Source organism: Podarcis melisellensis (assembly GCF_964234715.1).
Source record: "Podarcis melisellensis genome assembly, chromosome: 8".
Classification (NCBI taxonomy): Eukaryota; Metazoa; Chordata; class Lepidosauria; order Squamata; family Lacertidae; genus Podarcis; species Podarcis melisellensis.
The window spans coordinates 34,790,819-34,815,700 of NC_138540.1; the positions used below are offsets into that span (position 1 = coordinate 34,790,819).

At 42.0% G+C, this 24,882-nt stretch overlaps 1 protein-coding gene across 4 annotated transcripts in view; it reads right to left on the reverse strand.

The window, feature by feature from the left end:
* Window positions 1-24,882, reverse strand: part of ZNF423 (zinc finger protein 423) — a 315,709-nt gene that overhangs the window by 273,416 nt on the left and 17,411 nt on the right. The window lies entirely within an intron of this gene.

The window sequence follows — 24,882 nt, forward strand, 5'->3', positions numbered from 1 at the left end:
AGGATTAAGGCAAAGATTCAGACTATGTCTCCAGTAGCCTGGGATTAGCAGAAGGTAGATCGGGATCTACTCAGAAACAGGGGTTTCAACTCCCAACTCAGCCATGAAGCTTAGCCTACCTCACAGGATTGCAATGAGGATAAAATGGAGAGGAGCAGAAGCATGTAGGCCTCAAGGTTCTTGGAGGGTCAAACTTCTTGGCCAAGAAGGTTAAATACAGTGGGCATTGCTTGACCAAAAAGGCTTGGCACGTCAAATGAAGAGACCTGGTGGGCCAAATATTGCTCATGGGTAGGGCTGGGTGATAACCGGTTTTCAAGAGATCCAGTGTGGTGTAGTGGTTAAGAGCAGTGGACTTGTAATCTGATGAACCAGGTTCGCTTCCCTGCTACTCTGCATGCAGCTGCTGGGTGACCTTGGGCTAGTCAAACTTCTCTGAAGTCTCTCAACCTCACTCACCTCACAGAGTGTTTGTTGTGGGGGAGGAAGGGAAAGGAGACTGTTAGCCGCTTTGAGACTCCTTAGGGTAGTGATAAAGCGGGATATCACATCCAAACTCCTCCTCCTCCTCTTCTACTTCTTCTTCTTCTTCTTCTTCTTCTTCTTCTTCTTCTATATCATGATATATCACCAGCTAAACATCGCTACATAGCAATATATGACAATACCTGAAATAAGGAAGGAACTACGCAGAGGCAAACAGGACAATGTTGTGGCAACTGCTACTACTTAAAGGTCTAAAATGGATACATGATGATATTATCAAACACCTCATGGTCACTTTCAGCAGCAGGCAAGTCAAAATGCATCCAAATGAGACTTTTGGGTTTGGGCTTGGTTACCAAATGGTGGTATTCAGGACAATCCAAAGGATGGTGATGAGTCATAGTGAATACAAATCACCTGGGATTACCAGACTTCCAGCAAACCTGCTAAGTGGCAGAAGTGGCAGCAGCATAGTGGGGGCAGAATAAACCACAACGGGGAAGCGGGGCAGAAGCAGTGGCAGCCTGGCAACAGTCGCACAATAATCAGCAGCCTGAGAAGCCTAACGATGGTAGTGGGTGGCAGCAGCAGAAACGGTGGCAGCCTGCAAGGCCTTGTCGTCATGGCGGCAGTAGTGCTGGCCTGCAAGGTCTCACCTAGGCATGCTGCCACAGCTTCCACCACTGCTTCCCACTACAGCCAGGAGGACTTGTAGGCCACCAGTACTTCTTGTCAACATGGCGAGGCCTCACAAGCCCCACTGCTTGTGTCACCAGAAGGCCTCGCAGGCTGCCACTACTATTGCCATCTCCTGTTGCCACTGTGAGGCCTTGCAGGATGCCACTACTGCCATCACCACCTGTCACTGCTGTGAGGACTCACAGGCCACCGTTGCTTCTGCTGCTGCTTCTTGTCACTGCTGCGAGGCCTCGCAGGCTGCTGCCATTACTGCTACCACGTTTTGTTGCTGCCACAAGGCCTTGCAGGCTGGCGCTACTGCTGCCACCTGCTGTCACCGCCACAAAGCATTGCAGGGTGCTGTCACTGCCATCACTCCCTGTTACTGCCACAAGGCCTTGCAGGCTGCCACCACTACTGCCACCATCTCCCATCGCTACTGCGAGGCCTTGCAGTCCACTACCACTACCATTACTCTGTTGCTGCCATGAGGCCTTGCAAGTCATTGCCACTGCTGCCATGAGGCCTCACAGGCCACTGTCGCTACTGCCGCCACCTCCTATCACTGCTGTGAGTCCTCGCAGGCCTCTGTATAGTTCCATCCCTATTTCAGACATTGTGGTAGATTGCAGTGTTTAACTGGTGGTTAACACTGCAGTGTTAGCTGGTGACATTGTGAGGTTTAGCTGCCGGTAACATTGCAATGTTTAGCTGTTATAACAATGTTTGACTGGTGAGTTATCGTGATGTGTAGCTGGTGAGTTATTGCGATCTTGAAAACCAGGTATTGCTTAGCCCTTACACACATTGTGATTTGTGATGTATTGCCAGCTCAAATATTTTGAAACAATTTTCACGATGCAAACTTCAAACCGGTTTTGGACGATACATCAATATATTGCCCAGTCCTACCATGGGTCGGAGGTTCCCCACCCTGATATAGGAGAAGGGGGTGTTTTTGTAGCAAATGTGGTGTCCTCTAAGATGTTGTTGGACTCCAACTCCAATCAACCCCAGCCAGCATAGCCAAAGGTCAGAGATGATGAGTGTTGGAGTCTGGCAACATCTGGAGGGTATCATGTTGATGGTCCCTTGAAGGCTTTCACCTTTAAAATGATGCGACCCAACTGCTATACACATCCTACTGATCAGTCAATCAATAAGGTGTGTCATTCAACAGCTCTGACCAAAAAGGAAAGAAGAGGCACAGGAAGTTCAGCAAGGAGGCCTCCCAACAGTGATAGGTCAGAGGAAGTCAGGTGTTCCTACCTGACTTCAATAAATGCTTCCAGGGTAGAAATTCTTGATTTGACACTTCTTGATGGCTACATAGACCTCCCCTGTAGCTTATCATGACACACACACACACACACACACACACACACACCCCTCTATGCCATTCTCCCTCTCCAATAACTTTACTGGAGTGCAAACAGGACTGAAAACTTCAGGCATTTCTCCTAAAAAAACTCAGCATAGTACCAGAACATTGCCTCTAAAAGGCAGAGAAAGAAGGGTGGGAAGAGACATCTTGAACAAAATACAGCATAGTGGAGTCAATGTGTGTTTTGAAATGATGGACTTGATGGGCCATTAACCTGATCCTGTATTTTACAGGCTTTTGAGTAAGAGAGAGAAAAAGAGCAAACAGGAACACAAATCTCCAAAATGAACTAAACTGAAAAAGAAGCTAGCTAAGTTTAAATGTACAGTTGTTAACAGAAGCAAATGGGGGGTGGGGTGGGGGACAGTGGAAAGCAACATGTGTAAAGAAAAGGAATGTGTGTAACACTTTGTATCCAAATACCAAAATGCAAATCAGAAATCTCCCCAGAGAGCTTTTTTCAGCAAGAGAATAATAACATAGTAATAATAAGCACTTATATATGCTTTACATTTTCAAAGCACGGCACAAACAGCTTAAAATGGGAAACATAAGGATTCCTAATGCTCAAACTAATTCATATACTGAATTGCATTCTCTCTACAAAGTCAGTACAACAGCCTTCAAAATTAGATTCCCCTACCTCACATATCAACACAAACGTAAGTGGGAAAATTAACACACACATACACACACATATAACATTTTGCCTTGAAGCCAACATGGTTTAAAAGGCCCCTTTGAACATAAGCAATTCAAATACAGCTTCATGAGGAACAAACTATTATTTTGTTCCTTAAAAAAAATTAAAATATACAGATTTTAGCCCTCAAAATGTTAATATGTAGGCAGTTTTTTGAAGAAGAAAAACCCCATTGGTGAATGCATGTTTTCTGTTTCTCTAGAAAGGAGCAGTGGACCATTTAAATAGAAGCCCCTGAAAAGCAGCTAATCAAATAAAACATCCAAATAAGTAAATTAAGCAAATAAAAGCTGTTCTGTGGGAAGAAAAATATACCACTTAATACAACAGTCTCGTGCTGCATAAAGCAAAAAGGGCGTCCAAAGGCAGCGGAAACTTCAGAGTCCAATACACAAGACACATTATTATTATTATTATTATTATTATTATTATTATTATTATTAGGCAGCTTTATCCTTCCTAAGTATGAGGGAGGTCACTTTAAAATCATAGAACAAAAGAAGCTAAAAGATCAGGCAAGTGTCACCTCAGGCAATGGCAAGACCTGGGGCTAGCCAGCCAGCCCACGCAACAGCCTGTGGTGCCTTGAGGGACGACTGCTTGCAGTGGCTGCCAGCAGCCCAATCTTGGCCGCCATGTTTTCCAACAACACTGCATATTTGTAATAAAATACATAGCAGCATAAGATAACATGGTAGCTGGTGGTAGGCTGCTGAAACACAGAGGTGAAAGAACATCAGCAACAGGATGGATGAGGGGAGGTCAGCTGGAGATGGTTGGTAGGGCCCTGTTGCTGAAATGGGGTCAAGCAGGTCAGCCATGCCTTATTGTAGGGGCAGCCAACATGGCGTCCTACAGAACCTTTGGACTACAGTTCCCTACCTACAATCATCAGGAAGTTGTAGTCTGAAATGTTCAAAGGCTACCACATTGGCTACCTTTGCCTTGCTGAAACCAAAGCCCCCTACCCCACATTGCTTTTAAAAAAGCATAGCGCTATTTTACGGAAGGATTTGTATATTTATTCATTCTTACTTTCAAAAATCAACTATTTTATCGAAATCTGACTAAATGTGCATGTTTTCAGGAGGATAGATATTCTGGGCAGAGCCATAGGGAACACTAAAAGGTTATTTGATGCACATTTAAAAGTCACACCCCTTCCCCCAAAGAATCCTGGGAACTGTAGTTTCCCCCTTGCACTCTTAGCGCTCTTAAACAGTTCCCAGGATTCTTTGAGGGAAGGGATGTGCTTTAAATGGCTCTGCCCTCTGTGTCTACCATTGGAGAACGGCTGTTTCCCCCTGCCTTGCTCTACGCTCCACCCTTCACCCTACGAATTGATTGTGTGATACTAATGCCAGTTTGGTGAATATTTTTTGGATGCGATTCTTCTGGATATTTTTACCTGACCTATCTCCATTCGTCAGCTTTATTCTCTGCTAAAAACGTTGATGTCTGTTAAACAGATTGTTAATTGTTGGGTGTTTATTAGCGTTACATTGCAGTGATATTGTAATTTTCATCACGTAACATTATTGTACTGCTGTGTTTAAACTTTTTTTAAAAAAACAACAACGCAATCTGCTTTGAGCACAGATTTAGTTGTGGAAAATGCGATGTATAAATAAGTTGATTACAACTAGGTACAGAGTGCTCCAAGACTCTATTCAGCAGGTCAATTATCTGTGGTTCTTGCAACTTTTTCCATTGACAGCAGCCTTTCCCCAGCCTGCTGCCCTGTAAGATTAACCACACCGGCTGGAGCTGTAATCCAAAACATCTGAAGGGCACCAGGTTGGGGAAGCCTTAGTTAAGCCCCAACTATTAATTGCTGGAACTAACTCTTCTTTGTTGCTGGGGACTATATCATCAAAGTTCCCAAGAAGCAATCTTAGTTGGACTAACGGTGAAAAGGAACAGAAAGAAATAAGGAAATGAATCACGACAAGTAGCATAGGGGTTTCTTAAAAGATAGCATATCCTTTTGAGACTCTATTGTGCTGGGGGGGGGGGTATTTTCACCTGTACTATTTTACTCAATTGCAATTTGTATAACATTAAATTTATATGGAAACTATTTTTGTGGACAATGGCTAGTGCAATAAATTGTTGTGGATCACAATGCAAAACTGTATTTTATTTTTTAAAAAGTTTTTTTTAAAAAAAAAACCCAACAACCCAAATCCATGTTATTTAAAACAAAAATAAGACAAAATGTTGGATATTCCTGAAAAGCACCCTTGTAGATATCACACACAATGGAGCATGTGAATTGTGCCCACCACCCAGGTAGATGTCAAAACCAACAGCATTGCTACTGAAACAAACTATGCACAAGCCTGGTAAGCAAAAACATATTGCAACGCTCATCCCCACCCATCAGCCTTACGCCACCCCCCCACCCCAAATAAAACAAAAGCTAGATTGTACAACTGGAATTGATGCAGGGCAATTGCAAATTGCCACATGGAGTCAATACTTAGTCAACTGAATATTTTTTTCAAAAAAAAATTTAACAGAACTTCTTTGTATTTGTCAATCAAAGTTATTGCTAATGTCACTTTGCATGCGATGAGACAGACAGGAAAATTGGTATCCATTAAAACCTCTTTGCTGCAGCACGAAGCAAGAACATCAAACCAGCTCACATGCAAAAAATAAAAAATAAAATAAGGAGCTCACACAAGGCAGAAACTTTGGAAATCCATGAACTTCAAATCACGGCTCTCCATTTCATTGGCATTTATTTCACTTGACATATTTCTATGCCACCTTTGCACCAACACACTATTGGTCACCCATCATTCAAAACTAGTGGCTTAGGGGATCATGGAATGTAATAGAAAAAGACCAGGAGTGGAAAAGAGGGAAATAAGCTAGAGAGCATGGATGTTGCTGGAGGCAGTTCCAGAAGGGAAGATGGCGGCTGGTGGGGACCTTGCCATCCATCTTACCTACCCATCTGACAAAGTTGGGCAAAATGGTCAGAGAGACATGACAATTCTGGGAGGAGAACATTACCTGCAGTTGGCTCTCTCAGTGTCCATTCTTAAGTCAGTATCAAACCATTACTCAGAGCAGGGGCTAGGTGTGAATTCTAGGTAAGACCTCACTAAGGCTTATGTTAAAACCAAAAGTTTGGTTAGCTGAAGTTTGGCTTAAGGAGGAGAGTTCATGCTCTGCAGAGAGCAGAGGGAGAAGAGATGAAGCCCTTCATTTTATTCCATGGTCCATTCTCAATTGTTTGACCGTAGTTAAGCAACTGGGGAAGCTACATCTGTACTAGTCCCAAGGGGCGAACTTTATGTCTATATAACTGCATCTAACTTCATAATCTTTGCACATATATTGGGAAGTCCAAATTATTTCCAAGGGGCTTGTTCCTAATTATTTCTAAACTTATAATTTAGAGTTAATTGTAAGGAGAGTCTGATCCCTTATACTTCACCTCAGTCACCGAGATCCTCTTATGGGGCACGTCTGGATGCTCCCCATGCCCTTGAGGTTCAGTTGGTCTTCACGAAGGACCAGATCTTGAGTGTGGCAGGCCCTGCCTTGTAGAACTTCCTGCCAGTACAGTCTCAGCAGGAATGGTCTCTGCCTTCTTCCAGGCATCTTCTAAAAACGCTACTGTTTTGACAGGCCTTCACTATAGGAATTATTATTTTTAACCAACCAATATCTACTGATGTTTAATTGATGCTTCAATTTTGTTTTATGGAGATCTATAGAATAATGTTGTTGTGTTTTTAGTAAATTATGAAAAGCATGGCTCATAAATATTTAAATAAAATAAATAATAAATAACTTCCAGCCATAATGTGATGCTAGCCTTGGGAGAGTCCAGCATCATCCCTGACCACTGGCCATAGTGGCTGGAGCTGGTGGGAGCTGGAAACCAACAAAAAATGTAACAAAGACTTCCCTCTAGACAAAAAACAGTGGCTGCAAAGAGAGGGGGGATGTCCTAAATGGGGAAGTGTGCGGAAGAATCCAAAGAGAAAGGGGACACCCCTGTACAAATGCCAATAACTCCCTCCCTCTCTTCTCAAGTCTCCATTAAGAACCATGGCTTATGATGATCTGCAACCCTTTTATAGAAAGAGTATGTTAATATATTGAATATTCCCACAGGAACAACCAATTTTTCACATTCAATCCATCCTCCCTTTCAAATGCTATTATTTGAAAACCCATTAAACAGATAAATTTCATCCAGGATGCTTGCAGAGAACCTCCAATTTTATTTTGTATTTTTCATCAAGACTTCTCTCCGGCTTTTTACTACGTGAAGAAATGTTCATAGTAGCCCCAGACTGAAGACACTATAGCCTTTCAAATGAAATTAGCCACAAATAAATCAAAGCAAGTTACATCTGAAGTATGTCATTGTAATTTGACTCTCATATTTAACTATCAGCCTAATTTCCTTCTAATGCACAGCCATCAGTCTACGAATTAAGACTTATAGCATGAAGATCACGCAGGACTGTCATAATTCTGCTCGTAATTATCTCCAACATGATCCTAGCAGGCAAAATTACACTCACGAAACTGACGTATCACAAATTTACAATAGGCGACAACGTAAGCCTTCAACAAGATAAGTAAACACACAAGGAAGACTTGGGGTGGGGGTGGAGCGTGCTAGCTCCACCCCATCATGATAACTCCGCCCCCAATGGCATTCCGGTCACCTTCCAACACAAAAAGGCTCCCCAAACATTTTAGAATCCGGTTTCTAGAATACATGGATAACCTCAATGAGTACAAGGGGCACCTTGCTTGAGGTCGTCCTCCACATGTCAGAATGCAACTGGAAGAAGAAATGGGTAATGCTGATTGAAGGTAGCTTCGTATGTTCATTATCATGTGAAAACAACTAGTCCAGTGTCATTCAATCTATTTCTTACTGGTGAAAACCTTCTGGTCAAATCTTAATTGTTTGAGCTCAAATAATTTTTTTTATTTAGGATGGCAAAAAAATATATATTTAAAACAAATCAATAAGATAAAATGCTATGGAGATCAAAAATCTCAGGCACCTCTGACATGACACAGTGGTTTACACAGCAGGAACATAAGAAATAATAATAAAATAATAATAGGAAGAAGAAGAAGAAGAAGAAGAAGAAGAAGAAGAAGAAGAAGAAGAAGAAGAAGAAGAGGAAAAAGAAGAGGAAAAAGAAGAAGAAGAAGAAGAAGAATGAAAAATAACCCGACCGCTATTCTTATTCTTCAAAGGGGGAAAGCAAGCATAAAATGCAGGAATGGAATGAAAGGAAGGTCTCAAAAGGTGCACATAAGACCACTTATTGCCTCATGTGTTTCAAATGTTACAACCGTTTCCCTGAATCAGAGTCATTCTGGATTTTCTAACACCCCAACAAATATTAAAAGGCCTTCTGCAGCCTTAAAAGTCTCTTCCCTTTTCATTCCTATGCTTGGACTCAGGTGAACGTCACTATGGTGTATTGGAATCAAATGGTAATGGAAGTAATTCATCCATTATCCCCACACATCCTCAGCCACCCTAAAGTAGGTAGGGCTGTGCATGTAACTGGCCTAAAAATTAGAAGCTCTCTTGGTAATCTGCCACATGCCTGTCTTACAAATCCTAAAACTGGTGTCAACTCTTTGGTACTCCTCCCTTAGCCGATCTAAGGCTTTTGGGTTGCAAGAAAGTAACTGACCAAGCAACTTGCTGCCCTGAACTGATTCTGACTCACAAAAATGGTGAGAAGTGCTTAATAGGTATCACCATCATCAGTTTATTTATATCCTGCCCCTTGTCATAAAGCCCAGGCTATGTTACAGCACTGTAATTCAGGCAACACTTAATGAAAAACAGAAATGAAACAAAATAAAGACTTCATTAAAAAAAAACACCTACAGTTCAATTGTCCCTCCTACAGACCAGCCAGCGTCTCCAACAATACTCAGCACTCTTGGGATCCGGATGGAAAAGGAATAGTTTTTAGCTGGTACCAAAGGATAGATAATGTCTCATGGGGTAGTGGTTAGGGTGCTAGTAGCACAAGGCAATTTTATTTATTTGTAATATGTGTTACCTGCTTCTCCACTGTAAAATAACCCTGAAGCGGAGTACAATGCCAATTTGAAACATAATATATTTCAGCCTGTCAAGCCAAGATATGCATGAGCCTTGTGTCCACCCATAAATGCCCTTCTTTCTTCCCTTTCCAACACAATTGGTTAATTAATCCAGGAGGTCTCCGTCATTTTCAGTGGCCAAGTATTGATTGTTACCAGGTTTGGATCAAACCAGGACCGTAAACTGGTTTCAGACCCTGGTTTGGTTCCAACTCTGGTAACCATGGTTCAAATGCAACATAGAACTATGATTAAACTCAGAAAGTCTTTGACAGAGGTATGAAAGAGAAGGGAGAGCATAAGGGGCAGAGCAAGGAGAGAGTACATAAGCAAAAGGTTTGTGCGTATCTTGACTCATGCTTACCAAGATGAGACAGCTGGGGCTGGGGCATTGTTTAGGGGGATGTGTTGGGTGTTGCCATTGCTGATATTGATATTACTTTTCCCTGTATCTATATTTTTAGATCTTGTTACAATTTATGTGGAAGTGGTTCAGTTTTTTGTGTACTTTTTGATGTGTTCTTATTTATTGTTTACGACTACTTTTGTGACGTATGTAATCATGTATATCTTTTCAAGTTGTAAGCTGCCTTGAGCATGGTTTTAACAATGGAAAGGGTGCATACAAATAAAATGGTGATGAGGATGCGCTGTGTCCAACACAGGCCATAGTGTGCTTTGTCATTAATGTAGCATTTCTGTATTTTAAATGTAGCTGTTGGATGTATCAAATGATGTTATGTAAGAGTAGCACACCCACCAGCTTTGGTGCTCATCTACCTTCTATACACAAAGTTATAATTTTGATACACAATCAAAATAGGTGCATGCCCTCTTCCCAGGCAATTCTTGACACCACTGCAGCCCTCCAATGCTAGTCACACCAGCAAGTATACTTTTTTTGTCTTTTCCCCCCTCTTTGCTTTCTCCAAGTTGCAGTTCTGCTTACTGTTCTATTCCAGTAGCATTAGGCCTTTTTATTGTTTGTACAGCTCTTGAAAGCAACTGTAAAGCATTTGCTATTTCGCCTGTCACTAACACCAACTGATCCCTTTGAAATGGAAAATCTAAGAGCAAGCGGGTTAGTCAATGCCTGCCTGCCACAGAATCCAGCCAGCCCAACCACCATTCAGAAGCCTAGAGGCAGGTAATTCAGTTCAACATGAAACTGGCGAACAACAGTATGTTTTATTTAATTAGGATCAACAGAAGAGATAAACCTCACAGCAGGGTGAGTAATGACAACATTTCAAAAATAATTCATTCCCAGGTACCAAAAGGGCAAATTTCAATTACATATTTTTAAAGGGCTCTAAAAGTTGACTTAACACATCCAAGGGGAGGGGAGGGGGAATACTTTATTATTTAGATAGACAGACAGACAGACAGACAAATGGACACGACAGATGATTAATTGGGGGCATTTTCAGAAGCCTCAAATGTTGTTCTACTCTTTTGCTTTTCATATGAACACCAAAATTGTGTTTTCTACACAAATATGACAAATAAAATGAGGAAAACCAGCCTCAGACTGATCACTCTCTAGCAAAAAGGTGGGCTCAGTTTACAATGGCTCCCTGTGCGATCCATGAGCAGTGTCTAACCCAGGATACAACGGAGGAGTTTCTGTTTCCTCCACAGAACCACAGTACTCTGTTGACCAAGCACATGAGATACAGGTTTCCATTCATGACAGGTTGTGGAGGCCCTTAGCAAGGTACCTTCTGGTAGGCCGCCACAAGCACCCCTGGATTTACCTGGCAGCATCAGTGAGCAGCATAATATAGTCTACATAATATCAATCTGAGGTATTGTGGACAATTAAAATTGGGCCTGGCCCATCATATGTAAGCACAACCTGCTAAGTCATGTACAGATGTAGGGCAGCTGCAGTTTTTCCAAAGCCACAGTGCCATGCAAGTATCTAGTGTCACAGATTAAGGACCTGTATAGTCACTCCAGAATCAAAAAGTCTCTCAGCAGCTGAGGACAACCCACCACCAAAGCAAATGAGAAATCTGAGGACATTTCAAACCACAACCCCTGGCCAATCTTGAGCCATGCACTGAAAATAACTGATCAGACAACTGGGAAGATATGCTCCATTTATCTTTAGATAAGGCAGTAGTGGGCTTGAAAAAGGAAAGCCTACCTCTGTGTTGCCAGGAAAACCTAAGAGGAGGACAGGTGGGCTGCCTGAGCCCTCCTGCTACCCAGCACCCCATTAACAATGGGAGGAAGTGAAATAGACATGTCCTCTTGTGTGCTGTAAACTGAGGGGTGGCCAATGTGGTTCCCCTCTGGACAGTGGCATAGCGTGGGGGTGCAGGGGGACCTGCTGGGGGTTAGGGTTAGGGGTTAGGGTTAGGGTGTGCAAATTACTTGCCTTGCCCCGGGTGCTGACAACCCACGCTACGCCACTGCCTCTGGATGTTGATGGACTACAACGTTCATAATCCCTGGCCAGCACAGGTGCTACTTTGCTACCGCTGCTGTAAATCACCACACACACTGATGGCACTATATAATACAATAAAGAAATAAATATTTAAAAGGAACCAGGTAGGAAGGCTGGGAAAGATTTTTGCAGGAAGCCTTGGACCACTGCTATCAAAGAACAGTAATACTGGGATAGACAAACCCGACCGTCCAGCTTTGTATGTTCAAGTTCAAGGAGTGTTGTCTTAAGAGATCATATATAAAAATGCCTTTGGGAAGATTGGCTCGACAGGGCTGATGTATGTCTGGGCTACACGCAATGCATACCTGCATCACACGGAAAAAAACTAAAAATGAATTACACACATGGATGGCAGAGTGATGTAATTCCCTCCCTTATCCCCCATTCATTCCTGTTCTTCAAATGATTTAAGGGATGAGTCTTCTTTGAGTTTTGCAGAACAAAAGTTCCCTCCCATTCCTTATCTAGCTGGAAGTAGGCAAAATGGAAGTTCTGTTGTGCAGGTCACTGCCTTGTACAGTGGAAATAAATGTCTCTAGCCTACTATCAACTATTCTCACCAGCAAACATCCAAGGGGAAAGCTATGCAGTGCTATGGTGACTGCACAGCACTACGGTGGGTGTGCAGGAAGTTCACCCTCTTCCATCCTCAAAGGGATAAGAGCCCTTGGGGGCTAAAAGTCAGAAAAGGAACCAAGATTGCAGCCAGCACAGGATATCACTGAGCCAACTACTCACACTGCTCAGATTCCCTTTCCTCAGTTGAAGCAGGAAATGCCAGAGGTGCCAGAGGTATGTATTCACCCCCTAAGAGGAATTATTTACAAAGCTTAATTGTGCCAGTTCAAGCATGTATTAAAGACATATCTCTGCGAAGCAGAAGGAAGTAGTACCTGCTTGTCAACAAAGAGTTCGGAAGAGCAATCTTTTACCTAGCTATTTTTAATCCATTAGGAAATCCATGCTTAGTAAGCATTATGATGCAGAGAGTATGATGGGTTGGACACAGATCTGTGAAGCAGGAATTTTAAGGGTTCTTGTTCAGAAGAGCCCTTTCAAGGTGTCCGAAAATGCTGTTAACAAATTGTGTAGGAGAGAAGAGAGGGAAGTTCTGCCCACCCAGACTTAGGTACATTCGGGATAATATAGGAAATGGGAGCTTGTAGCCTTCCTGATGTTACTGGACTCCAAATCCTATCAGCTCAAGGCAGCATAGTCAGGAATGATGGGAGGTGTGGTCCAACAACATATGGTTCCCTATCCCTGCTATAACGGCTGTTAAGGACTCCTATGCATGCAGATGGAGAAGTAGGAGCCTTCTACAGATGCTGTGATAAAAGCACACAAGTCAGGAGACAAAGGTGACAACATCCACACACACCTTTATTCCCCATGTTTTAAAGTATGCTGAAGTGCCACACACATTTTCAGCACCCGGGTTTTGAATGCTTGTAAAGGGTTTTGAAAGTTTAACCAAGCTGAGATTTATTTTCAAAGGTAATAGTGCCACCAACCATTCTCTCTACAAACTGAAATTATCTTCATTTTATAGACCAAGCTGGAGATGCCAATTAGATGTAACCGCTGCACCCCTCACCCCACCTAAAGAAAAGAAAAAGCTTCAAGCCCAATGTGCTTCTCTTGAGCTTTTAGAGGCGTGCTTCGTAAACAGGTTATGCTCTCACATTGCAGCAGTTGTGTATTTCAGTGTTGCAAAGAAGTCCGCAAGAATTGCTGCTGGGATCATTTTTAGCCTACACTCCTAAGTTAATCATAAGGACATAGGACGAGCCCCACTGAATCAAAAGGTCCATATAATCCAGAATCCCCAGTCACAAAACAGATGTCTCTGGGAAGCCCACAACCAGGGTATGAAGACTCTCTCCCTTGCTTCTGCTCTCCAGAAAGTGAGATTTCAATATATACAGTGGTACCTCCAGTTGCAGACGGAATCCATTCTGGAGCTCCAGTCAGATCCTGAGGTTTCCACAACCAGAGGGACTGCTTCTGCGCATGTGTGCACGACGAAACCCGGAAAAATACTTCCAGGTTTGCCATGTACATATGCCGAAGGATATGTAACCGGTGGTGAACGTAAGTAGAGGTACCACTGTACAGCCTCAAAACCTGGATGCTCCATATAGCCATTGTGACAAGTTACCACTGAAAGACCTCTTCTGTCTATGCTAGCGCCCATTTTTACATTCATGTGGCAGGGAATTCCATCAATTATTATTATTCATTAATTTCATTTATAAATCGCTTCCCATGAGGCAACCTGAAGCGTTTACAATACAGTGGTACCTCAGTTTACGAACTTAATCCATTCCGGAAGTCCATTCTTAAACTGAAACTGTTCTTAAACCGAGGCACACTTTCCCTATTGAGGTCTCCCGCCACCGGTGCCCTTCCACCGTTCAGAGTCCGTTCTTAGACCAAGGTAAAATTCTCAAACTGGGATACTACTTCTGGTTTTGAGAGTTCATAAACCAAATCGTTCATAAACAGGACTGTTCTTAAACCGAGGGACCACTGTACAAGCTACTTGTGAGTTGTGTGACAAAGCATTGCCTTGTATCCCCTGCCACTCAATTTCATCGGATGACCCAAATTCTAGAAAGATGATATAGGAAAGAAACTTATCTCTATCCATTTTTCCCCACACCATGCAAAATAATGTAAACCTCTATTAAAACCAGCCTTAGTCCTTTTGCCCCCTAAACTAAAAAGTTGATCGTTTTCCTTATTGGGAAGGTGCTCCAATAATTTATGATGCACAGATAACCCAAAAGCAAAGAACCATATTGCAAGAGCTGCTTCAGCTGGCTGCCTGGAAAGGATTCTTGTTCACTATAGAGCCAACCAGGCAATCGGGTCTTTGCAAACCTGTAGCCCAAGTGCAAACAATTCCTTCCAGACTCTGTGTTCAACCTTCCTTTTGATGAACAGGGACAAAACTGGGTAGATGGATGGGTAGAATATTTTTGTTGAGTTTTGCCTTTGTGTGCATTGGCAAGGCTGGAAAAACAAACCATTTTCAAACGTGTATGTATATTAACTCTAAGAATTAGTGCACAATTGAATGATGCAGTTTTCATTCGCCCGGGAGTTTTCATTTCACTTACAGGATAATTAAACTTATATTCCATCCATCAAACAGGCAAGACCAAACCCTTCATTAGCCCAGTATCAACTGAGCTTGCGAACACGGTACATCCACAAAGCCTCCCTTTTTATACCCAATTGAGAAGATGGCTCGAACATCTGTTTTCACTTCAAGACATTAATTTTCAATTATTGAAGAGAAACAAAATAAATCCTGACAAATTACTGGTAACTGTGGAATCTTTTGTCTATTAGTTTAGAACAGTAATTTAGAAATCCCACAATTAACATTCCCAATGAGGGATTGTTCCGCTGGATACTTGTTATTTAAGGCAATTTGGTAATGAATGATGTTCTATCTGCTTCCCTGATTATATACAAATGTTTTAGAGGGAGGGGCAGGGGAGGGCAGGGGAGGGATGATGAATCCACTGCATCTTAGCTAACCATCTACTCCTTTCCTTTTTTGTTTTGCCACCAAAAGAAGCAAGAAAGAAAATTAGGCACCTTGGTTTATATTTATCATTTGGCTTATTAATTCACACCAACTCCAAAAACTTGTCCTTTAATAACCACTCCTGCTTCTCCCCTCCACCCACACTATTTATCAATTTGGGTCCAACAGGAACCATCTGAGGTAAAACGAAAATTAAAAGCAATTGATACACAAGTGAAGAATTTCAGCCAATAAGATAGTAAGCTATGCAAATGCTCCCCCCCCCCCCGCTCCGTTCTGGTGCTCCTCAGGGAAACTTCACTGGACTCTCTGTAAGGGAAATAAAAGACAATGCAAGCTACATATCCTTACCCAGCCTATGCACTTTCCATCACAATATGCTGGTTCAGACAACCGCTCCACATCTCCACTGATGTCACATCCAAAACAGTGCCATACTGATTAGAAAATAATCGGTAATTTAATTTAACAGATGCCTGGGAGGTGGAGAGAGAAAAGAGTCCCACCATTTCATTTGCTGAATTCACAACAAGGAGGAACCGAAATGTACGTGTTTTATTTTTATTTTTCCAAGAAGGATCACGGAAGCCTCAGCGATGACTATACAATGCAAAAATGTAATTTTCATATCATACTATTCCACTGCCTTCAAAAAATCCCTGGCTATCAGCTGGGAAGGGAAGCAGATAGGGAACAGGGAGTGTTGGAAGAGGGGGGAGAGAATGAAGAAGGGAAAATTATATCTTTAAAACAAGTATGAAAGACATTGTTACTTCCACAGTCAACTCTGTAACTGAGCTCCGACATTGTATAATTGACTTTGCAAGCAGAACAACAGCAATATAACAAAGAAAATGTCAGTGTTTCTACAGCGCTAATCTATACCACTAGGAGGGCCTCCCGCTGTCAGCCAGAGCTGACAATACAATAGCTTTCAAAGGGATATTACCATCACGCTTTCATTCTTGACATCAATCAAGACAAAAAGAAATCCTTTTCACAAGACATTAAAAATCAAACCTCTGTATGAGCAGATAGGTAAAACAACATTCCTTTAAAGGAGAGCATTCATAGTAATCAACTAATTGGAGCCAAGCAAAAGGATGAAGATTTTTTATTATTTACTTTGCATATAATGAAGTAGGGAGCCTCCTAGGTTGCTTGGCTTGGTGGCAGGGGGGGGTGTGCATGTGTGCGTGCTCTTTTGTTTTTGACTGACACAAATGAGGTAGGTAAGTTACGAATCAGAAGTTTCTATCAGCATATTTTGCCAAGCAAAAGCAAAAAAAATTTTAAAAGGTGACAGCAATTCTCCAACTTCAAGCAAGGTAACAAATATAAGCTTAATTAGTGCATCCTCTTTTTTTAACTGCAAAACAGTTTGATCACCGACTAACACATTTATCCAAAAAATATCATCACAACCTGACATCAATTTGCAGAGCTGTCAAAGTTACCCACCAATGTGCATGTCAGGTTTGAAATCTGGTTGCTTAACGCAGCGATGTATGACTCTCCCCAACCGTACACATGAACATTTTTGAAATTACATGTAACACGAAACAGAATGGATTCTCTAATTTATCTGTTCTATAATAACCTAAAATAATCTGGGACATAAATTTGGTAAAAGCCATTGGGTAGTCAGATCAAAGTTTCTCATCATAAAATTGAAAAAAAAACACAAATTAAGCAAATATGCTTTTTCTATGCAGAGTGCTTTCCACCTTAAATAGTCTGATACATTTTGAGATCACCATGCATCCTATGGTAAGCACCCAGAATCAGTTTCAAATGATGTCAGCTATATCCTGTTCATTGAATAGGCAAATTGCTAATATCATACCTTTGCTTACCATCTGGATTCTTAAAAAAAAAAAAAGCTGGCTACAATTAAATGTGTGTGTGTGTGTGTCACAGTTTTGGATCTTCACCATAATGCAAATCTCAACTGGTCTCTAAATTTGTGTGAACTTTTCACACGATAATTAGGCAGGCTTTAGTCAAAGCTTGAAGTGAGATTACAAAACTATCCTTATACGCCCCTAAACAAAACTAGATTGAATGAAAATAACTCTATCAGCCAAGCACAATGCTTGCTTGCATTATATTTATACTATCAATGGATGGTTAACATAATCAACGTATTTAATTATAAGGTTTAAACCCTTTATCAAAGAAATAGTTCTACCACTACCAGTCTAAATGAACGGATACTGATACAGTAATTACTACAAGTTTTGTTTTTAGTAGACTGAACATACAGGAAGAAAATGGGTTCCTATTCATGAATTTTTACTTAAAGCATAACACCCATTTGGCTGATTAAGTAATTCCACCCCACTTAAAAAAACTAAAGAGGAGCCATCAGCATATTTAAAACTTGCTATTCACACAGATCCATGGCTTTTTATTACCACACGATCTGCATTTTCACCCACAGAATGGTGCATCCTTTTTACCACAGATGTCATCATTTAATCCTTAAACTTTTGACATAGAAATGGGTTCACACTGTCTAAAGAAAAACTGCTAAAGGAGGTGTGTTAAGGGATTACAAAAAAAGGGGAGTCCTAATATCCAACTCTGTCATCATGACAGTGATTATATGCTACTGAAAAACTGACAGCCCCCCAAAAATATTTCAACTAGGGAAACAAGCCTGTGTGCATTTATTTGAAGAGATCTCTGTAATTTAAACCTATTTTCTGCCTGTCTTAGGTTGAAGGACCTGTGACCTTAGAACTCTTTATTTATTACCTCTCCATCTCAATTATTTCCATGGAAACATGGATTGTGGCAACCTATTAGATTGCTAGCTCCCAAGATCTTAAAATGCACTTGGTGGGTATTTTTTTAACGGGGGGGGGGGAGGAGTTCTAGCTACTTGATTGTATAACCTGAATGACAAGCCCTCAAAAAATAATATATCCTTTTATGTACAAAAATGTAAAGACAGAAGAAGGTTGGTTGAATCAGTATTTCCACTATGAAGTCACGAATTATCCAGTCAACATGTGTGGATCTCAGATTTGCCTTCTGACCATCCAAGACTAAATGTTTTTAAAAGATGAGAATTCCAAGTTTTAAAATAGACAAAACCTGGAATTTCAATTACCATTTTGGATTGCAAACACTGTCACTTGCTTCAGTTACAGAATAATTGTCCAAATTATGCATACTACAAGGATGAAAACAGACCAAAATAACAGAGAACAGCTTAAGTGAGGACACCCAACTAAATTTAAAAGGAGCTCATAAAACATGTGTATCACAAGTTTTAGAAGACAGCATGCATCTCTGCCACCCTGGGACGGCTTCCTGGGAAATGGGATTGCTTTGCCACCATCACAGGATGTATATCTGAACCCATACTTCTAATGAAATACCCTCAACCTAGCAAGAGTCAAGACCTCCCAAGCCTTGTACTTTCTCCCCCTCAAAGAACAACTTTGGCTTTCAAATATTCCCCCTCCCAATCCACCTGACACTGTTGTAGTTCACGCTTCCCTCCCCCTCCCCATCCTCTCACTCCTTGAGGTTGTTATATTTCTTGTATCAATTACTACTGGGGCTTCTTTTGCAAGAGTTTGTCCTGGATTGCAGAGGTCCATAATACCATACTGTTAAGCTGACATACAGCTGAGAGGTTAAAATATACTATCAATCTGTAAGAGACACCTTCAAACTTCTGTTTCATGTGAAGGTCTCGCTTTTATGATACCTTAAACACAGATTTTATAGCAAGAGTCCTCGGCCTGCAGGAAGAAATACAAAGAACATTTTCCCTGCCATAAATCCTTTAAAAAATTAGGCATTTCTCCTCGACACTAAAACGGGCAGTGTCTACAATTAATAATCATTTAAATTTAGTATGAGGTTTGTTGTCAGTTAGCTGGGAGTGGGGAGAAGAAAATGCAAGAGACTGCCTTTCTTACCCAAGAATACCTCATTTTAAACAGAAAAAAATATTAGGATCAGGACTATCAGAAGTTGCTGGAAAGTTTTTATGAGGAGCCTTTTCTTCATTGTCCCACCAGTTTTCAAATTATGTCAAAGGAACATGGTTTCAATGGTATCCTTCTACGCTGACAATATGTTCAAGAGGGCAAAATGAGGAAAAAGCTCATAGACAAATGTATTTAATCTGGAAAGTGGGGGGAAAGCAAATGGACAATATATATTTTGATCTGGAAAATGATTTTGTAGATGGTGAAAGGGTCTTTTATGTAAAGTTTTTATATTATTATGGGTTCAATACAGTGTGCAAATGCTATGAATATAAAACAGGTTACTTAAAAAAATTACAATAAACTTTATTGCAAAAACCAGTTACAAATCCAGAGTAGAACATATATTTTTGAATTTTTAAAAATGCATTATTCATTTTTATAAAAAAAAACCCTATAACCTTCCTTTTTCGTTTGAAAGAAAATGTCATTTGGCAGCTATCCATGCATCATAAAATATATGCAGGTTTACTCAACAATGGAGCTTACTCCCCAGTAAGTGTTTAGGATTTCAACCCAACACACCCACCAAATCATAAAGAATGCCCTCCTATACATATCTATTGAGCCCCGCTGAGTTCAACAGGACTTTATATGTGTGCTTAGGATTTGAACCAAATGGTCCTGCACACATTTACTTGGGAGTAAGTCCCACTGAACCCAGTAGGGCTTACTTCTGAGTATACATGAATAGGATCACCCTGTAATATATGCATAGGTTTTAAGATTTCTCAGCCAACGGGTTTGCTGTGCCTTTTCAAAGTCTTCAAACAGTACATATCACTTTAAAAATATTGTTATTGTTTATTAAATTTCTATACCGCCCTTCATCTGAAAATCACAGGGAGGTACCTTGGAAGTAACAAGCCACAAGGTGCAAATATAAATATCACTGCCTCTCTAAAATGGACAGATATTCTCAGCAAACACAGACCATTAAATTTTCACAGTTTGGAATCCTGAGCATCAACTGGCACCTTGTTAAGCCATGCCAAATTTTCCAATTTCATGCTTTTAGGCTGCACTCACAGAGCAGCTTTTTTGATGTAGAGTTGCAGTGTTAAACTGAAACTGGGGGAAGGTAGTGTGAAATATCTCAAGCAAGGGAAGCACCAACTATTCAGTAAGTGAGCTGTTGTACCATGTTCTGTCTTCTAGATCAGTGCAATAATGATCACCAGTCCACCACCTGAAATGGTACCAATCACCACAAGAATTTGCACAACTCTGTAAACCACATGGAGGCATCAGGTATGCACACTCTGACTCTCTCTCTCTCTCTCTCTCTCTCTCTCTCTCTCTCTCTCTCTCTGTGTGTGTGTGTGTGTGTGTGTGTGTGTGTGTGTGTGTGTGTTCTGCCTGGCCACACCTTTTGAGTTCCTTCCATAATACCTATCACAAACCAACTATGATAGTTTTAGTCATTCAGGGCTCTATTTCTCCTTGTGCCAAACCATTGGCTTGAAGCAAATGACTGAATGATTCACTGACTGACTGATTGACAGACAGACACCGCATCCTTGTGACAGCATTCATTTCTAATATTCCCCTGCCAGAATTTGTTATAAAATACGTCTACAATCAAGCTCCTTGCATCTTTTTTATTTGCAATGTACGTTACTTGATTACGTTAAGCCTTCAATCCTAAACACACTTACTAGGGAGTAAGCCCCACTGAACACAGTGAGACTTACCTACAAGCAAATATGTATTGGATTGTACTGTAAGTAACGTGCTGTGCCACAACCCAATATCCAATCCCTGTTCACAATACAGTATTCTTCCTCCCCCCTCCTCTAAACTCAGTTCATACATTAAATTGGGATCTGGACACCAAACACTCCTTACTTCTGTAATGGCTACTATCCCTGTTAGATTATTTTCAAGGTAACAGCAGAACAATTCAAGATTAACACTCCAGTTTTGCTGAGACTGGGATCAACTTTCCCACATCAACAATCAAAATATCTACAAGGTGCCGATCGATTCAAGATCACACAGGCACAAAAAGGAGCAGTGTGCCACTATCACAAATTGCATATGCATACAACATATCCCAATTTTACACACACACACACACACACACACACAGAGGGAGAGAGAGAGAATCTGCTTCTCCTTAACCATCCACTTTTGTCACACAAACTGCAAACGAGTCTGCTCCCTCTTTCCTCCAGCCCTCACTGTCTGCATTGAGCAATAAGAGCAGCAAGAAAGTGGCACAGTCTAGCAGCCATTACAGAAATAGAGCCACAAATCCTTATACTCCTGAGCGTGAGGCAGGGAGGGGGGAAAGGAATAGAAGGAGGAGAAGCTGGGACACCTCTGCTAATGCATCAGCTAAGGCTGTTTGCTAAGGTTTGCTTGCACCCATTGAGAAGGGGGAAACGAAAACAGATCTTTTTTGTAAGGTGCTGTTCATTGTACCAAGTGGTCAAAGACAGGCAGACACACACTCCGCTCCCACTCTTCCAAGGGCACACAAGTCTTTAAAATGGATGATTGGAGGGGTTGGGGAGAGTGCAAGCACCTTCACACCACATGGAGTAAGTGGCTGAACTCCCTCACCCCACAAACACACATACAGAGCCAGATTGTGGGGATACCCTTTCCCTCTCCCTCATAATCGAACCTCGTTTTGTCTAACCAATTGAAAACTGTTCATTAACACAAGTTTTAGAGCCATTCCTCCTGATTTTATTCAAGGAAAAGGAAGGAGGCTAAGAGAGTGGGGGGAGGCTTTATAGAAACCAAGACCAGAGGGGGATCAAATCATGTCCCTGTTACAAAACCCCATTAACCTGCCCATGGCAAGGAATAAAATCTTACGGTGGCGGCAGCAAGAAGGGAGAAAGAGCAGTTATTTTACTCTCCTGCCCACATAAAAATCATTTCAGCATTAGCTGCCAACAGAATGTCACAAGACTGCCCTTGGGGGCAATGAACCAGGCCTGTTCTGCCTTGGTCTGTGGATTATTATAAGGCTGCTTTTGTTGAAAGAGGATGTGACTTTTGTTTGGTGGTGTTGGGGAGGGGGGGCAGAATGGCTTGCAAATTCCACAGAGAAGAGGCAATTTAGAGGTGTGGGCTTTGGAAGGCGGACATGGGTTCAACTTTTCAAGATCAGCAAAAGCTAGAGAACTGTGGGGAGAAAGTATTTGAGACAGGCCACTGAGCATCATATGAAAAGCCCTGCTGGATCCAACCAAAGGCCTATCTAGCCCTGCTTCCTGTTCTTACCCTGGTCCAGCAGAGGAGTGTTGGAGGCTCACAGGCTGGGCACAAGCATGGCAGCCCATTTGTGACCATCAGCACGTGGAACTACCTCAGATATTGGAGGCAATATATGGCCATCATGACTACTAGCCTTGGATAGCCTTATCCTCCAGGAATTTGCCTGAATGCCTTTTAAAGCTGTCCGAGTTGGTGACCATATATCATGAGGCAGTGAGTTCCACAGTTTAATTATGCACAGTGTTAAGAAGTACTTCCTTTTGTCTGTCCTGATTCACCCACTATCCACCTGCATTGGACGCCTTCATGTTTTAGAAGTGAGAGGGAGGAAAACCTCACTCTATCCCCTTTCTCCACACCACACATAATTTTACACACCTGGATCATGACACCACCACCCCACACTCACCTAATTCCTTAACTAGAAAGCCTCAAATGTTGCAACCTTTCCTCACTAGAGAGTTCCTTCAGTCCCTTGATCATTCTGGTTGCCCTTTTCAAAATATTTGTTTTGCAAACCCCCAAGTCTACCAAGGATAAAGGAGGGTTTCTTCTTAGGGGATACATGGGGCATGGTGGAGCTCAGCAGTTCAAAAAGAGCTAGGAGAATGGTAATCCATAGAACTATGTTGCCTTGGAACAATTTCACCAAAAGTCTCGGTGAGCTCCTAGCCTTCCAACTCTAGAGTAAACCTGTTTACAACTTGCAGGCTAAGGCTATGTTAGGGAAATATTTCCACAGTCTCTGAAAACTGGCTCTGAAGTGAACAGTAAGTGAAACCCTTAGCCTCAAAACTGTAATACTTACAACTGGAGTTCTCCTGCCAACAGTCATCTGAAACTTGCTAGAACCTAAGTGGTCTACATTGGGCTATACGCCTAAATACTTTGTGCTAGAAAGCTCGTCTACCTTTCTGAAAGACCCACCAAAACTTATTAAACTATTCACTGGTTCGAAGCTGCAACGCTAAGATCTACTCTGGAGGTACCCATGAAACCCTTTCTGGATTAAGTGGCCCATCTACAGCTACAAACAACTTACTCTGAAGAAAGCCCAATGGGAACTCTGGAGTAAGGGCTTTGCGGATCCACATCTACAAGGCAATTTACCACAAGCCAGGCCTGGTGTTCCTTTTCAAGCCTTGTGGAGGTCTACAGGACTGTTCTGGAGGAAGGAAAGTCAACGGTGGCTCATGGCTGAGCTGTCCACCCCACCGATGTCTATGAGTCTTGTCCCAAAGTGATGCGCTACCCAACCTGTAGAAGCCTATATATAATGTCATTGTGCACTGCCATACAAGGCAGTCCTGAAGCATTAGGCAACTAACCTGGAGTAAAAAGTCTACAGCTTGCAGCCCAGTTGGCCAGGAGGTAAAAATTGCCTACTGTGTCCAAACAAGTCTGAGTCATTCAACTGAATGAATGGTATCCATCTCCCTCACCCATACACTAGCATTCCTTATCTCAAATTTTAGCAAGGGTAAGCTCTTTAGGGTAGCAACCTTTCCACAATACTAAGTGGTGTAAGCATCTTGCAGCCCACACAAATCTCCAGGAAGAGGGTTGCATGGAAGGCCTACCTAAATGCATCTGCTAATTGTAGAGGTAGCTCTTTTTAATTTGTTTAATGGCTTGTGACTTTCACTTGTGGTCTATCTGCTGATGGGACACAGTAACTCTCAAGTGGAAGTTGCCTTCTACAGAGTCAACCCACCTAGCCCAGACTTGCATCTACATGGACAGGCAGCAACTCTCCAGGATTTCAGGTAGCAAATCTTCCCCAGCCCTACCTGGAGATGTGGGGCAGGGTGGGGGTTGCACCTGGGACCTTCTACATGCAAGGCATTGGCTCCACTGCTGAACTAAAACTATTTTCAGAAAAAGAGAGGCATTCCTCTCTCCCCCTCACATGCCCCTCTCTTTTTTTGGAGTTCTAAGAGCCAACTCTCTTTCTCTCTCTCTCCGCGATAGAACTTGGAATTGCAACTCAGCACAGATCAAGGGAATCTCCTCCCTCCCCGTCCTTTCTTCGCTGGTCCTGCAGCCTTGAAACAAAAACTCTCAATGAGGCGACGATGGAGACAGCATGAGCCGCTGCTCCACGGACTGAGCTTGGGGGGAAAGGGCAGCGAGTGGGGGGGGGCGCTGGAGCAGCGAGGAAGGCTTCGCAAAATCGCAATCCCCGCCAAGCCTGGCCCCAGCCCTGATTGGTCACGCGGCAGAAGCAGGCAGGCTGCCTGGCTGGCG